The sequence below is a fragment of the Hyperoodon ampullatus genome (genome assembly GCF_949752795.1).
Source record: "Hyperoodon ampullatus genome assembly, chromosome: 5".
NCBI classification, from domain to species: domain Eukaryota; kingdom Metazoa; phylum Chordata; class Mammalia; order Artiodactyla; family Ziphiidae; genus Hyperoodon; species Hyperoodon ampullatus.
In genome coordinates this window covers 124,170,398-124,184,946 of record NC_136918.1, presented here as the reverse complement: position 1 = coordinate 124,184,946, position 14,549 = coordinate 124,170,398, and the positions used below count along the sequence as shown (strand labels likewise).

The following is a 14,549-nucleotide window of genomic DNA, read 5'->3' as shown; positions in this document are numbered from 1 at the left end:
AGGGCGTTTATCATCTTCTGCGTGCTTTTCTCATTGTGAAGTGATACCTTGTGTTGTAGGGACCACAGCACATGAACTGTTTGCTGCCAGGTGTGCCTGTGAATGTGAACGTTCTACCGAATTTAAGTCATCCCTGGAAAGACTTGGAGAGACAGAAACGCCCTCCTACAGAGAATTTGAGAATGATCCATTAAACTTACTGTAGCAAAAATGCAATGTGTGGGATCATTATATACCTTGTTTTGAATTTTCATATGTTTAATGTAAATCTGTGATAGTCAACAATTCAACATAGAAATACCTATTTACGTACAAATAAGGTTTCCATCTCAGTGCTTTCAAGCATTGAAAAAAAAAATATATGTAAATATGCACACACATATATATATATATGTGTGTGTGTGTATATTTTTTTATACAGAAAATCCATTTTCTCTGTAGCAGGATTTCTGATTTACAGAAACTGTGAGATACTAAATGTTGTTTTAAGACACTAAATTTGTGGTAATTTCTTACACAGTGTAGAGATGAATACACTCATGCATTCATGTGCCTGCAGCTTCAGTAGAATGCAATAGTCTGCATCATATGAAATCAGCCATGATTTATTTTTTAAAACTTCCATATTTAATAATTATTTAATATTTTAAGGAGAAATATTTAACAAGGAAATTATTTCATTTCTATTTTGTGCCCTGTATCCATTAAAATGAGCATAAAAGTAGACAGGAGAATAAAAGCAATTCTCCCCCGACTTAGAGTCCTTAAATGCTTTGGTTCTAAAGCAGTGTTGTAACTCAGAATCATCTGTGAAAGTTATTAAAAAGCTACAAGAATAATTAAAACCAATTCTCAGCTCCTTCATATTTGGGCCGACTGAATAAGAATCTTCATGTTCTCTATCTTTAGACACACTGGCGAGGGATAAAGTAAGAGTTGGTATATTTCTTCAAAGGGAAGTAGCCCTTTTTAAGGACTGTGACGTTAAATCTGATGTACACCCTTAAACAACAGCCACTACTTTAATGGGCTTTTGGTTCCTCCAAGACAGATATGGTCTGACAATCAAGGCTGTTCACAGTAGGAATCCAATTACCTTCCTAACAACATCCTGCCCTGAATTCCAGATACACTAAAATGTTCAGTTCTCCAAACAGGTGGTGAAATCTAATGTTATTTGGTCTATGATCTACCTGCAATGCCTTTTCTACTTTGTCCCTTAACCAGTTTCTTCCATTCCTTCAAGCATGACTCCTTAGGCCTATGTTAGTGGACACTCCTTTCATGCTGCAATCGTGCTGCAGAATTCATACTTCTTTTAGCACCAAGAATGTTACACTGTGATGATTTGCACATATATTTACCTTTTTCATTAGACAACAACTTTTTGAGCTCAGGGTCAGTGTCTCATTCATCTTTATATGGCCAATGCTATAAATATATATGCATAAACACATATAAGTATATATATATATATATATATATATATATATATATATATATATATATATATATATATATAGTTACATAGTAAATATCTACGTGGTAAGCACTCTATAATTATTGATTCAACAGATTTAATTTTAAAATATCTTTAAAAAAATAATGAGTCCTTCAGATGAAGCTTTTATTGCATAATAATTTCCATAAATGGGATGGTTATCTTTATCTGTCAATTTGGGTAAGCTATAGTAACCAGTTTTTTAATCATACTCTAGTCTAGATTTTCTTTTTTTATAAAAGTTGCTGCAGATGCTATTAACATTTACACTCAGCTGACTTAAAGTAAATCAGATACCCTCGATAATAAAGGAAGCAATTTTCCTCAGTACTGCAACATACAAACCTTGTCTGAGTTTACAGACCACTGGTGTACCCAGAGATTTTGTATTTAAGACTGAAATATCAACTGTTGCCTGAATTTCTAAGCTGCTAGCTAATACTGCAAATTTCAGATATACCAGCCACCACAATTGCTTGAGCCAATTGCTTAAATTGAATCTTTCTTTAGATAGATATATAGATGAGAGATAAATAGATAGATATATAGGTATAGAGATAGAGATATATCTCTTAATTGTTCTGTTTCTCTGGAGAACGTTAACAGTAAATAAATTTTTATTGATGATGGCTTAATATTTACCCTGTCTTAAAAATGGTCAACTCAGCAGGAAATGTAAAGAAGTCTTCCTAATCACTTTATTTTGAATCTTAAATAAGATTTTGAATCATAAATAGGATTTGTCTTTTGAAATATTTAAAAAAAAATTTCCCATGTCAGTGAAAGTAAAGTAAAAATGTCAGATCTATAAAATTTGCCATGGTTAAAAGAGGAAAAGTATAAAGCCTAATGTAAATCTTACTTCTTAACTTTTCTTATGTGTCCATGTTAATGTGTAAATCTAAGCTTTAGATAGAGGATTAACTGACTTAAAGATGTCATAATGAGATAAACCACTTTTAAAAAGGTTTTTGATTGATAGATGAGCAGGATTTTTTTTTAAAAAATTTACAATGTGTCCTTCAGCAGAATATCTTTATGAAATGAAAAGATGAGAATTCTTCCTTTTAGTAGACATATGTCCTGTGGAAATGCTCAGAGCAATAGAGGTTGTGGCATGCAGAGTACTGCACCCCTACCCCTGCCTCTCCAAAAAAGATGTTCACATTCTAATCACAAGAATTTGTTTGTTACTCTCTATGGGAAAACAGATGTTGCAAATGTGATTAAGGTCCTCAAGATGCTTACATTAGCCTGGGCCCAATTTAGTCACATGAATCCTTAAAAATGGAGAACTTTTCCCATCTGTTATCAAAGGGAGACATGACTAGGGGAGAAATGGTCAGAAAAATAAAAGGAACTGGCTTTGAGGATGAAGGAAGTTGACTAGGAGCCAGGGAATGTAGGTGGCCTCTAGAACCTGGAAAAGATGCGGATACTGATTCTGTCCAGAGCCTCCAGAACAAAATGAAGTAGGTGCTGACACCTTAATTTTAGGACAATGAGGCCTGTGTCAGACTTCTACAGAAATGCAGGATAATAAATATGTGTTGTTTTAAGCCACCAAGTTTGTGGTAATTTATCACAGCACCATTAGAAAACTATACAGAGGCTTTCAAAATAATTATGATATGGAGACATATCCATAAATTTTAAACACGAAAGAAAGAAACACAAGGTTAATTTTGAAAGTATGTTTTCCATATTCTGCAACATTGATAGCCCAAAGTGGGCAACTATTTGTTACATTGATAGTCCGTCTAGAACTTCCCTTTCTCTCCACAGTTCAAATAAGGCCATCTAGCACTTAAGAAAATGTTTGGTCACACCACTGATGGTTTACCACCAGCAGGCCATTGTGAGCACACCTCAGATGGTTTAGTTGGTGACTGTGCACAGCTACAACTTCCATATTATTTCCATGAAATAGAACTCAGTTCAGCTGTAGCCAATTTATTTGCACTATGGGGCATTATTTGAGGAAAGATAGAAATTTTGGACTTCATAATACTGCCTTCCTTCCTAGCCTACCACGGGCTGAAAGTCTTGTCTTGCATGTTTCTAAGAAGTAGCTTTGCAATGGCATTGTCTCCAAAGGGCCACAGATGTAATAGCCAAGGTGAAATGCTAGCTTAAGGAGGCACAGTGAGTTCATCTAGATGGATAAGTAGCCTGTGGAACTCCAAGAATGATAATGAAGACAGCCAATTTTTCAGGTGTATTGGTTTTCTGAAAATAAGATAAAAATATTTCTTGACTGTAAGTGTTGAATTAATAAACTATGAGTTATTCACTGATGAACCATTGTTCTAAGCTGCCCTGTTCCCTAAATAGAGGCAAATGAGTCAAGGAAAGGTAAAGATAAAATGGAGATAATGTCTGTTATCTCACAGGGTTATAACAAGGATAAAATTAGATAAAGATAAAATTTTAAAAGTAATATACATATGGAATAATATGACTTTATTAAAAACAGCAAAGCTACTGAAGAGAAGGAGAGATGAAAGAAAAATCTTATGTCTTTCATAATTCTAATTTATACAAATTTTAAAAGGATTCAATAATAAAAATAGCTTTAACGCATTTTCTTCTTTAAAAAAAACTTCTGGGTCTTCCCTCGTGGTGCATTGGTCAAGAGTCCACCTGCTGATGCAGGGGACACGGGTTAGTGCCCTGGTCTGGAAAGATCCCACATGCCATGGCATGGCTGGGCCCGTGAGCCATGGCTGCTGAGCCTGTGCATCCGGAGCCTGTGCTCGGCAATGGGAGAGGCCACAGCAGTGAGAGGCCCGCGTACTGCAAACTTGAAGCATGGAAAACCACAATGTTCAAGATGAAAAATAGAGTGGATGGGGTTATCATCAGGTTAGACACTGCAAAAGAAAATATTAATGAATTTAAAGACATAGCAAAAGAAACATTCTAAAATAAAGCTCTGAGACACAATATAAATAGTAATATATGAAAAAGCAATGTTTTACAACTGCAAAGAATCAGATATGTATGTAGGTAGAGTTACCAAAGGAAAGGAGAAATAAGAAAAAATAAAGTTCAATTGTGTTTCACAATGCAAATTAAAGTTCTTACAGGGAAGTGATATAAGTCAATTCTGCTGATAACTGTTGGCCAGAACTGATCACTTAGTCCTACAAGGGGATAATTTAGAGTGTTATGTTTCCTAAAGACTGTTAATATTTAGCAAACAAAACAATGACTACGCTGGAAATTCTTTGTTATGATGTAGTTAAGTCCAAATTTTCTTAGTGCATCATTTAGGCAGATAGAGAAACACTAGTCACTATAATAAATAAATTCAACAATTTCAGTAACTTAACATGATCAGGGTTATTTTTCTATCCTGTAAATATCTGTAGCAGCTGTTGCTTTCATTTAACTGTTTTTTTCCACTTGAAAGTTCAGGGATTTAGGCTATTTTCTTTTTGTATTTCTGCATTTTCAAAGGACTTCAGAGTATTCTTCATCCAAGTTTAAAAAAAAAGAGAGGGTAGAAAAGCCATCCATGCTTCCTGGTTCATTTGGCCTGGAAATAGCCCACATCATTTCCAGTTATATTCTAGAGAACGTGACCTCAACTTACTGCAGGGGATTGGGAAGTATAGTTTCCACATTGCAGTTTTATATGGTCTACGCATTTTTGATAGCTATCTTTTTGAAAATCCAAAACAAAAGGAATTATTTCTTGACATACACCAGGATACAACAGTATACTTCCAATTTAGATTAGACAACCACAAAACAGGAAGTTCAGGAATGGAGCTGGAACATCTTAATAATTTTCCTCCCAATCTTGTCTTTTTTTAGTGTTTTTTCTTTTTTTGGTATTTCTTCAGCTTTGACTTCAGACCATCCATCCCATATGGTGAAGAAAGTAGTCTCACAGAGTCCAAGTCTCACATTTGCTAGAACCTCACACCAGAGAAAAAAAATGACTCCTGGTTATTCTTATTTCAAATGACAAAAGCCTTGGGGAAGCACTCTAACTGGTTTCAATAGGGTCAGGTACTTAATTCTGGACATACAACTTGACCAAAAGAACAAGGCATATAAGAACATGAGCATACTATATTTTTTAATGTAGTGTTTAAAAAAAACAAGGGTGTTTCCAGAAGTAAGAAAATAATTTATGATTAGAGAAAATAACAGCAAACAGGCACTTTCCATTGGTGATCTTCTCTCCTTTTTAAATGATTTCTCTCACTTAGAAATTCCTAATTTCTACCAGCACCCCACTACTAATCATGCCCAGTTATGCAGTTCAACAGCTGAGAATGTTTTCCTCAAATTCTCTACTCCAATTTCCTCTTTCTCCTCTTTCATTGCAGGCAGCACAGCCAATCCTTAGCAGAGTGAATTGAGGCTATTGTGCATGAACATTCCAGCTCCCTGCTATTTCAGTGAGATTGTATTTATATCTAAATTGTTCATTACCTCCTTTCCTTTAGTTTCAAGAGTTATATCTTTTTTTTTTTTTTTTAATGTGAACTTTAGTGTCTCCACCTGCGTTCTTCATCCTAAAATCTCCAGGTCATTCATTCTACTGTTATTTATTTTCTTATATTTTCCATTTCTTTTTCTCTCTACATTATTTCTTGGCACAGTCTTATCCACATTACATATCTCTTTCCTACCTAGGATATGGCATGATTATCTATAATAATGGTGAATACCTAACTGGGCTGGACCTTGGGCTCACCTGGGGATTACAGCTGCCAACAAAGATTCTGAATTAATTGTAAGGGGTGTGAACTGTGTACCAAAAGTCTTAATAGTTGTTCCCAGAAGATTCTAGTAAACAAAAGTTTGAGAACCACTGACTTATATAATTTCTTAGCCAAACTCTGATTCATCCTTTATTAAGTCTCTAGCTACACTAGTCACATAGAATTAAAAAAAATAAAATAAAAACAAAAAGTCCTGTTACTCTCACTTGTTGACTACCCGTCAAATTTATTCCCTCTGTATATGCACATTGTCACCTCTTTACTTGAGGAGCTCCTCATTTCTCAGGATTAGTTTATTAATAAAATTAATATTACCAACCTTTATCTGCTTCCTGGTCAGTAAACCCTGCAAACTGTCATCAGACTCTTCCTTGTAAATCACAAAGCAGATATTTCACACTTGATCAAAACACATTTGGAAATTCACTATTGTGATCAGCATGAAGTCCAAATATTTTAGTTGGATACATAAAACTATACTTAATCTGGTACCTACCTAGCTATTCAGTCATCTACTATAACATGCTCCCTCCATCCCATGCTTTACCAACCTGATCCCTATGCTCTATCTGATTACTATAAATTCTTGGATTTCAACATTTAGCTGAAACATCAGCTCCTCTATCCAATTATTCTACTTTTCAATGTTTCAACTTTTCACTGCATACTCCAACTCAGGTAGAATTATTATCCTCTGCTTTGATGCCATGTATACCTATTGTCTTTTTGCATAAGGTCTATAAGATTTGTTGCATTATTTGCTTATAGATTTAGTTTCATTCTTTAGATTTTAAGACTCATAAAGCCAAGGGTCATATATTATTCATCTTTTTATTACACTTTTGTCCACTGAAGTGATCATAACTGGATGAATAGATACTATATATCTTCCAAAATATTAATTCCACTTGAGAAAATATAATAGTGGAAAGTAATGATTTTCTAATGATGAAATTTTAGACAACAGAAAATATTTTGTCAATGATATCCTCAAATTAGATGACAGTCTGTACTTATCTATGTATAAGTAGCACCTACATTTCATTCAGCAAGGCCACATTATAACTTCATGGGTTCCTTCACATATCTGACCCACAACAGCTATTCTCAAAAGTGTGATCATAGCACCAGCAGCATCATTGCCATCATATAGTCCTTCAGATATTTCTGATGTCCCAAAGTTTGAGAACTACTGTAAAGGTCAGGGAAAGAGCTCATGTTTGTTTCCTGACTTAAGTTTTACCCTTTATATCATGTATGGTGATTGGGAAAGCAAGCTCTAAATGTGAATTATAACCAACATGCATCATTTGGGTAGTATAAAGAAGTGGCTTAATCTTTTGAACCTAAGTTCTCTAAATTATATAATGGGGTAAAACACTGCCTACCTCTAAAGTTGCTGTGAATATTAAATGAGTTAAACCATAGAAAATGTCTACCGTGGTTCATGGAGAAAATGCTTAGCACAATGCTTGCTCAGAAATTTTAGCTGTTTGTTTTTCCCCCTTTTGATACTACTGCTACTATTTCCACTATTACTATTATTGTTACAGTACTATTTTTAATACCATTACTACTATTATGATTAGTTTTAGAGTTCTTAAAATAAAGTTGTGGAGAGGGAAGCGTGGGGGCTGGTGGTGTGATGAATTGGGAGATTGGGATTGACATATATACACTAATGTGTATAAAATAGATAACTAATAATAAACTGCTGTATAAAAAATAAATTAAATTCAATTAAAAAATAGCTGTGAAGTGTTATATTTAGTCTCGTATCAGAGAGGTGGAGACAGGCTAGAAGAGGTAAATTAATAAGATCACACAGCAATTATGAAGTGAAACCAGGATTAAACAATGAGTCAGTATGATGAAACCAGAGAACATAATTTTCATAGTAAATGTAACTACTTAAATAATTTGCATTTCAAGTGATGATGAAATACTTTAAGAAATGTTTAATACATAAGTGAGAAGGAAGTTTGGTCATTTGATAAAAACTATAGATACTGTTAAATAATGTCAGGTTAGTGTCTTTTTAAAGAATAATAACTCAACATGTCAAAGTGGAAGCACAGTTAAAAAATGGCAAGAAATATACAAGCCTTAAAGGCCTATTGCTTATTTTTTCTTTTGACATTTGTAGGTATGAATGTCAACACAAATTCAACTGTATAAAAGAAATAACATATTTTTCCCAATGATTCAACTTGATTTCTATTTTGAATGCCCATAGCACTGAGGTTGAAAATGTTAGCTCACTCAATCTAGGGTTTTTACTCAGTGCTAAGATTTTGTTGGGTTCACTTAATCCTTGATGTAATATCTCAATAGGGGAATTTTGAGATTTTCTTCATCCCATCTAGTCTTCATTCATTCATTCATTCATTAGGTTATCATTGAAATATTCCTCTTTCTTATCTGCTGACTTTATTCAGATTCTATTGTTCTTGCTGCTATTTTCATACCAATCCTAAAGCGACAGGTACATTCTGTGGCTTCTTTGCTTCCCTGGGGATGGAAATCCTGGGAAGGTTATTTGTGGCCCTTATGTGCTTAATGCTGAAAACATCCATTCCCAGTTATGGAGGACACAGAATAGCCTAAATGTTTTGGAATAAGAGAGTGAACTACAGAGAGAACAAGAACAACAACAAAATCAACATTTATCACATGCAAAAAAATTCAGCCACATTTTTACACACTGCATATATTCTGTACTATTGCAAGGCTTAAATCATGTCCTTAAATTCACCTTCAGTCTGTGAGCACCTAAGCCTTTTACCTTTCCTTCACAAAACAAATGAATATGTAACCATTCAGCTGATAAGCTAATTCAATTCACTGGAACATGAACTACACACAATTTTAATATCTGTAATGTGTTTGGCAACAGTGGGAAAAATCTGTATGCACTAGAACAGACGTTAAAATTTTACCCCGGAGAAAGATGAGGAGAAACATATGGTATTCACAAGGTTAGTTATTAGATTTCAAGAAGCAAAGGAAAGAAACATTAAACATTCCTGCAAAATGGAAATAAATGATATCAATAATGGTTCATACAGTCATGAGGAATTACATGGAAGAAACATTTTTAAAAAGAAAATGTGAGTTAACATTGGCAAACATATCCCAAATGGCAGAAATAAGTTCAAAATGCCATTAAGTCCAAGTCTCAGCTGTTAGTTCTGAAGAATTGGCTGATAATACAATAATTGGCTTTGAACCATACACACACACCAAACATATCCACACATACACACAACCATGCACACATGCTTTATTTTTTCATAGATGATTTTAATAAACTTTAGGTCATAGTTTTAATTATGTAGGCTTATTTATTGCACCAAATAATTCATTCATTCATTTCAAATTTGTCTTAATAATGAAGTTGATATTTTCATCATCTATGTAAAGGAAGTGGTAGTTTATCAGATTGAACAAGCTGACTTCATGATCTGAAACTCAAATATCTAACTCCAGTGTTAAGCTAACTCATAAGACTGCTACTGACCCAGAAAGGAAACAGAAACTTTCACAGTATAGATGCTTAATGAATATTCATTTTTTAATGAACAAATTTGAAAATAATGAGGAAAGGATAAAGGGAGAAAAAAAGGAACAACAAAAATGAAGGTAAGGAGAGGAGGGAGGGGAAGGCAGGAAGGAAAGCTGGAAAGGAGGGAGGAAAGGAAATAGAGAAAGAAACAATGAAAAAGAATTTTTAGAAACTTCAGTGATAAATACATAAAACTACCCCTTGATACTGTTCTTACTATTACCATTAGCAAATTCTTCCTTCAACATAAACATAACTTTGTACTGTGGTATCAGTCAATTCTTCACAGTAGAAATGGAGACTCCTGTGTCTTTCCATATTTCCATATTCTTCCATGTAGTTTAATCCCAGAAGCTATTTTTAGAAATTCACTTTCCTTTGACACAAATATCAATAGCTCCATATGAACTATTAATATATTTTTCTAAAGCATCCATGATTCTTTTAAATTTCTTCTTCTACCACCCTATTTAGATTTTTATCTCACTACTTTAATGATTTCCAGGCATTAGACTCTCTCTGTAGACCAACCAAAAAGGCATTTAAAAGCTATCCTAGACTGGTTGCTAGAGAAACATTCTGATATGCTACAAGTCTCGTGGAAAGATAGTAGGTTGACTTTCTGGACTGGAAGTCATACTGTTGTTAATGATTTAACTTCCTGGGCTCGTTGCTGCAGATTGTGGGTTAAAGTTCTACTTTTATAGATGGTCTGTGAACTGCAAAAAAAAAAAAAAAAAAAAAAGCACAATGTGAGAGCTGTGAATTAAGTTTTCTTTGTAGCTTATTGAGGACTGTAGCCCAGGACATAGCCTCTCAGATAGCTCTGAGGGACTGTTCTGAAGAGGTGGTGGAGAAGGAGGTCAGTATATATATGATTTTGGTGATGGGAGTACTTGCAATCAATTATACACCTCAGTAGAAGTTTGTTGCTAGTCATGAAGAACAAATGTCTCCATTAGTGATTTTACTGCTTTCCTAGGTATAAGAAGATGCAAGAAATTGTGTTCCTTAAATTTTCTTCTGAAAATATCTATCTGAAGCCCTGTTCAGCCAGATTTTCCCAGAGCATCAAGTGCCTCATTCCTGACCTCTGCCCTGAACTCCTTTCAGGGTGTGTTAAAGGTCAGCGACTATATTGGCTAGTGACTTCATCCTTGTAGAAACAGATGGCAAGTGGCATTATTTAGTTTGCAGGTCTAACCATATTCCACTTGTATAATCAGTCTCTAATATGGAATATCACACAACCTGGATAAGTGTGATTTTTCCTCATAATTATAACTAGATGAAGCTTCATTGCAAAAATCATTACAGAGGTGACATGTATTTTCATTGCTTCACATATGTAGGTATCAATACATAAAGTCATTTTGTCTAATTATTTGTATGCTAAGTTGAATCACTTGGATATGGTATTGTCTACCAGATTTCTTCATTGTAGAAAATCTTTCACTCTTTGCCATCAATAATTTATAAGGTGATACTTTGAAATGCTGTAAATATCTTATAAATATCCTGTTCTCCAACAACATTTTATCCAGTCATTTAGCTTCATTGATGATTATGGCACAAAGGGTGGTAAGATAGTAACCTTTCCAATTATCTCATTCTTTCACTGCATATTAGCTTTCATTGTCAAGTAAAGAAGAGCTTTTTCTTTACCCTCCTTCCTTCTTTGTTAAAACATCATTATGGATCCATGGAAACTTTTGTTATTCGAATTTTTATAATATATTACCTTCAATCCTTTTCTTTCTTTCTTTCTGTGATTTTTTTTAATACACAATCTGTATTAAATTTGGCCCAAGGGAGCACCTTTTCACTAGGTTCTTGTCCTTTTCACACTTTTACATCAGAATTTGAGCACATACTTGCTTCCTAGAACAACATATTACATGCTTACCTTGTACTTTGTCCCAAATATAGAATCAGCCATTTCTCCAAAGAACATTGGTGCCTTTTATTGAGAACACATTATTACTTTATTTTTAATGCAGAAAAACTGGAATAATATTTTCTACCTTGCTGAAGATATTTGTTAAAATGAAGTTATATTAAAAATATTAGTAAACTTAACATTAAAATTCTGTAATAACTAAATAATCATTAGCAATATAACATATGCCTCCAAATTACTTAATAATTTTCTAAGCAGTCATGGGTTTATTGAACCACCTTGATCTTTGTACTTACCTTTTCATACGTAAATACACATGAGTATTATTGGACTACATTGGTAAAATAAAACAGGTAAGAATTACAAGGGACAAAGTTTGTTCAGTCACATGTTTCCTTACAGGGACTTTCCTTTTGCAATATAGTAGTAAATAAAAATAGATATACCAAATTTTCTTTCTTCTTTTGTCCCTCGCGGGCTCCTTTCTGCGCTGGTCTGCACCCTGTCTGCCACCGCCCGGCCTGCGGGCACCGCTCTCCACCGCTCTTCAGCACCTTGGCCCAGAACAGTGCTAAAGCAGCCATGCTGGGGTCTTGGAGGAATCTGGCAGCCGCTTTCACTTCTCCTGAAGAACGGCCCTTTGGTGAGCCACCCGACCCTCCACGGTATTGCCCATACACCCGGAGTGGCCGCCAATCGGAGACACATCAAGAATAGAGCGATAGTGAAAGGCCACCTCGGAGCTGGGCAGCTTCCAGACTGCCCGGAGGGCTGCGACAAGGTGGCTATTACCACGGGAGTCCCAAGAAAAGCAGGCATGACACGGGACAACCTGCTCAACACCCATGCCACAATCCTGGCCACCCTGACTGCTGCCTGTGCCCGCACAGCCCCAAGACCATGATCTACGTCATTTCAAATCCAGTTAACTCCACCATCCCAATCACAGCGGAAGTTTTCAAGAAACATTCAGTTTACAACCCCAATAAAATATTTGGGGTGACAAGCCTGGACATAGTCCAAGCCAACACTTTTGTTGCAGAACTGAAGGGTGTGGACCAGCTTGATTCAACGTTCTTGTCATTGGGGGCCTTGCTGGGAGGATCATCCCCCTGATCTCAGTACACCCCCAAAGTGGACTTTCCCTGGGACCTGCTGACTACCCTCACTGGGTGGATCCAGGAGGCTGGCCCGGAGGTGGTCAAGGCTAAGGCCACAGCAGACCCTGCCACCCTGTCCACGGCATACACCAGAGCCCACCGATTTGTCTCCTCCCTCGTGGATGCGATGAACTTAAAGGAAGTTGTCGAATGTTCCTTCGTCAAGTCCCAAGAAACAGAGCGTCCGTACTTCTCCACACCGTTGATGCTGGCGGGAAAGGGCATCGAAAAGAATCTAGGCATCCACAAAATCTCCCCCGTTTGAAGAGAAGATGATTGCCGAGGCCATTTCTGAGCTGAAAGTCTCCATCAAGAAAGGGGAGGAGTTTGTAAAAAAAACATGGAATGAGAAGGCGGTTAGTGAGCAGTCAGTCTCTTTAACAAATTAAGGCGTCATGTCAGTGTACAGCCATTTCAGACACCTCTGTCTTTTCAGTTTGCTTTGATGATGAGTATTGTATGAACAAAACACCCCTTCCAAATCTCGGGTCAGTCTATCAGTGCATCAGTAAAAGCAGGCTTTGATTTTCTTTTTCAAGTTCTCCTCCATTTTTTTTTTTCTTTCAAATTTTTGAGTGTGAGAGAAAACAAATTCAAGGGAAGACGAAAAAGTAAAAGTATATGTAAAAGTTTTGAACTACTACTACTACTAATAATAATAATTGCTAATAGTCATACTGGGAGCACTTTTGGATTTAATAAGTTAAAAATTAGAAGTTTTATATGAAACAAAGATTACAAAATAATTAGATTAATTTAATTCTCTCAATACTCTGTGTGAGAATGATGCAGGATGACCTAAACCATAGACTTTTTTGTGTTCTAACTGATACATGATGAATGAGATAAAATTTAGATAACACACAACATGTAACAGCCTTGTAAAATAAGAAAAAAACAGCATGACTTAGAGGGAAGTTTAGAAATCAATTAAAAGTTGAAAGATTTATTAAAATAATTTTGCAATTTAAATGTGACCTTTTTATCTTTTAGGTCAAACCAATCATATACTTCTAACATACTGAACTATCAATAACTCATGTAATATTCCTCTTAAACAGATAAAAAATTCTGCTACAGCAGTAAATGACTGGGTTGCTGTGAAATGATGTTATAATAGTTTCAGTTGTCTTGAAGGAATTGATGTTATATTTATATTAAAAATATTTATTATGAGAATTTTCTACATTAATTCTCTAAATATAATATGGCCCTCAAGGACAAAGTTCACTGTGGTCAACTATTATACAGCATGTATTTTTTATACAATTTCTCATGTCATGGTATAACAAATTACCATAAACTTCATGGCTTAATGCAATACAAATTTATTATCTTACAGTTCTGGAGGCCAGAAGTTTAAAGTCAGTTTCACTGGACTGAAACCAAGATGTCCATCTGGCCAAGCTCCCTTTGGATGAACTAAGGGAGAATTTGTTTCCTCTCCTTTTCCAGCTTCTAGAGTTATATTTCTTTACTCATGGAATCTTCCTCCATCATCAAAGTCAGTGACATAGCTCCTTTTCTCTCTGACTCTGCTTCCTCTACTTCCTTCACATGGCTTTCTTCTTCTGTAGTCTGTGTTAAATATCTCTTATATAAGGGTACATGTGATAGCATTTAGATCTTGAGTTTATAATACCTGCAAAGGTTTTTTTTGCCATATGGTAACATTCACAGG

General features: G+C 35.2%; 1 pseudogene across 1 annotated transcript in view; it reads left to right on the top strand.

The window, feature by feature from the left end:
* The window catches only part of LOC307053816 (malate dehydrogenase, mitochondrial-like), a 30,870-nt pseudogene extending 17,613 nt beyond the window's left edge, over positions 1-13,257 (top strand). The window contains exon 4 of the transcript in view: positions 12,149-13,257. The product of the transcript in view is annotated as a malate dehydrogenase, mitochondrial-like (transcript). The remainder of the gene's footprint in view (positions 1-12,148) is intronic.
* The last annotated feature ends 1,292 nt before the right edge of the window (positions 13,258-14,549 follow it).